At 46.4% G+C, this 2507-nt stretch overlaps 1 non-coding gene across 1 annotated transcript; it reads left to right on the forward strand.

The window, feature by feature from the left end:
• Positions 1–2070: 2070 nt before the first annotated feature.
• On the forward strand, positions 2071–2143 carry TRNAT-CGU. The gene has a single exon. It is a non-coding gene; the product is annotated as a tRNA-Thr (tRNA).
• The last annotated feature ends 364 nt before the right edge of the window (positions 2144–2507 follow it).

Below are 2507 nucleotides of genomic sequence, written 5' to 3' on the forward strand. Positions count from 1 at the left end.
GTCTCCCATTTTATATTTGTGTTTTTGATTATTCCTCCTGGGGTGCAGCACCTTGCATTTGTCTGCATTGAACTTCATCCTATTAGCTCTAGCCCAGCTTTCCAATCTGTTGAGATGCTTTTGAACTGAGCTCACATCCTCCAACGTGTTCACAATCCTTCCCAGTTTCCTGTCATCAGCAAACTTGCTCAAGAAGTTTTCTATGCTAGCATCCAAATCATTAATAAACACTTTGAGCAGCACTGAGCCCAGGACAGACCCCTGTGGGACTCCAGTGAAAACCTCCTGCCTTTCAGACACGGGCTCATTAATAATTATCCTTTGCTTTTGGCTATTGAGCTAGTTATCTATCCACTGAATAGTAGTTTTATTCAGCCCACATTTCTCCAATTTGTTTATGAAAAGGTTGTACGGGACATTGTCAAAAGATGCACCGTATCCATAGCATTCCCTTCATCCACCCAAGCAGTTACTTTGTCGGAGGAGATCAAGTTTGTTTGACATGATTTGTTTTCCATAAATCCATGCTGGCTGCTTGCAATCAGCCTTTCATCCTCCAGATGCTTGCCAATGGCCTTCCTTAGGATATGTTTCAGTGACTTTCCATGTTTGACATGAGGCTAAGTGGTTGGTAGTCTTTGCCTTTTTTAAAGAGGGGCACTATATTGGCCCTTTTCCAGTCCTCTGGTACCTGGCTCGTCTCCCACAACTTCATGAAGATCATTGCCAAGGGCTCCGAGATGTCCTCTGCCAGTTCCTTCAGGACCCTGGGGTGAACTTCATCCAGTCCTGCTGATGAATTCATTCAGACCCAACAAAATCTCCATCTTTGGAGGTTTTTAAAACCTGGCCAGACAAAGCTTTGGCTGGGATGATCTAGTTGGGGATGATCTGCCTTGAGCAGGGGTTGGACTAGATGTGACCTCCTGAGGTCCCTTCCCACACTCATTTTTTTACAAGTCTATGAAAAGCTCCCTGAAGGCACATGTACACGTGCACCTAAACTTAATGCACCTTTGTGTAAGGCACATTAAGGTGATTTAGGCACATGTCTACACACAGACGTGCTAATGTGCTAATGTGCATTAAGGTGCATAGCTAAATTGTGTTAGTGCACATGTAGCCATGCTAATGAGCATTAATGCAGCGTGAGTCCATTGACACGCACCACATAAATAAATGTGCATTAAGTGTCTACACGTGGGCTAATGCAATTTAGCTATGCCAGCTTAAATTCAGTACTTGCTTTAAGCAGGTATCCAGTTTAGGTGGGATTAGCCTAAAATTGCTATTTTTAAGCCACATTAAGGGTGTGCACATGTGGACATGCACCCTTAATGTGCCCTAAAAATGACGATTTTAGGCTAACCCTGCTTAAAAAGGTCACATGTAGACAAGCCCTGTATGTCTCTCTCGTTATTTCCTCCCTCGTCTTTCCCCCTTCCTTATCCAAATAATCCCTATTAGATGTCTGACAGTTTAATTTTTGCCTGAAGACTGAGGCAAAGTAGCTGTTCAACACCTCTGCCTCCTTTGCATCTTCAGTTAGGAGTTCCCACTGACGTGTTCACAGTGCACCCACAGCTTCCTTGGCCCTTCGTTTCTGGCCAATGTATTTCTATAATCTCTCCTTCTTCTCCTTAACCTCCTTTGCCAGCTGCAATTCGTTCTTTATCTTTGCCTTGCTGATTTTGTCCCTGCAGGTTCTTGTGATTTTCTGGTACGGTTCCTCGGTGACCTGCCCCTTCTTCCATTGCCCGTCTGCTTTCCTTTTGCATTTGAGGCATTTTAGAAGCCACATTGGTCTCTTGCCCATCTTGTGCTTCCGTCATACTGGGACAGTTTCTTGTTAGGCTTCCAATGCTGCATCCTTAGAAGCTCCCAGTCCTCCTGGGTGCCTTTAGCCTCAATCTATGCTCCCATGACATCATGCTTATTAACTCCTGGAGATAGAGATGAAATCTGCCTTTTTGAAGTCTGGCGTCTTAATTCTGCTGACCTCATCATTTCCCTGTCTCAGGAGCTGGTATTTTATCATATCATGATTGCTTCCTCCCAAGTGAAAAATGTGGCTCCATAGCTCAGTGGTTAGAGCACTGGTCTCGTAAATCAGGGGTCGTGAGTTCAAACCTCACTGGAGCCTTGCCTTCTTCCTTTGGGGCTGGACTTGATGATCTTTTGAGGTCTCTTCCAGCTTTTGGTGACGTGTAGGGGAGCGTGGCAGTGCACCCCCTGTGAAAAGGTGCTGCCAACACTGCAGGCGGCCGCTGCTTGCCATCCTCCGTGCTGTCGACAGTGCTGCGCCTGCCTGCAGGAGCACCCAGCTTGCTGCCACCGCCTACGGGAGCTCACCATGACCCCCCTAGCCCCCAGGGCATGCTTCCAGCCCTAGTGTCTATGAATCTAAGTTACCCATCACCTCCACATCTTGCACCAGGTCTTCCCTGTTGGTCAGGACAAGATCCGTAGGCTGCGATTACAGATTTTGGGAGGGATTTTTTGAAAGC

The sequence above is a fragment of the Alligator sinensis genome, unplaced genomic scaffold (assembly GCF_000455745.1).
Source record: "Alligator sinensis unplaced genomic scaffold, ASM45574v1 scaffold551_1, whole genome shotgun sequence".
Taxonomy (NCBI): Eukaryota; Metazoa; Chordata; order Crocodylia; family Alligatoridae; genus Alligator; species Alligator sinensis.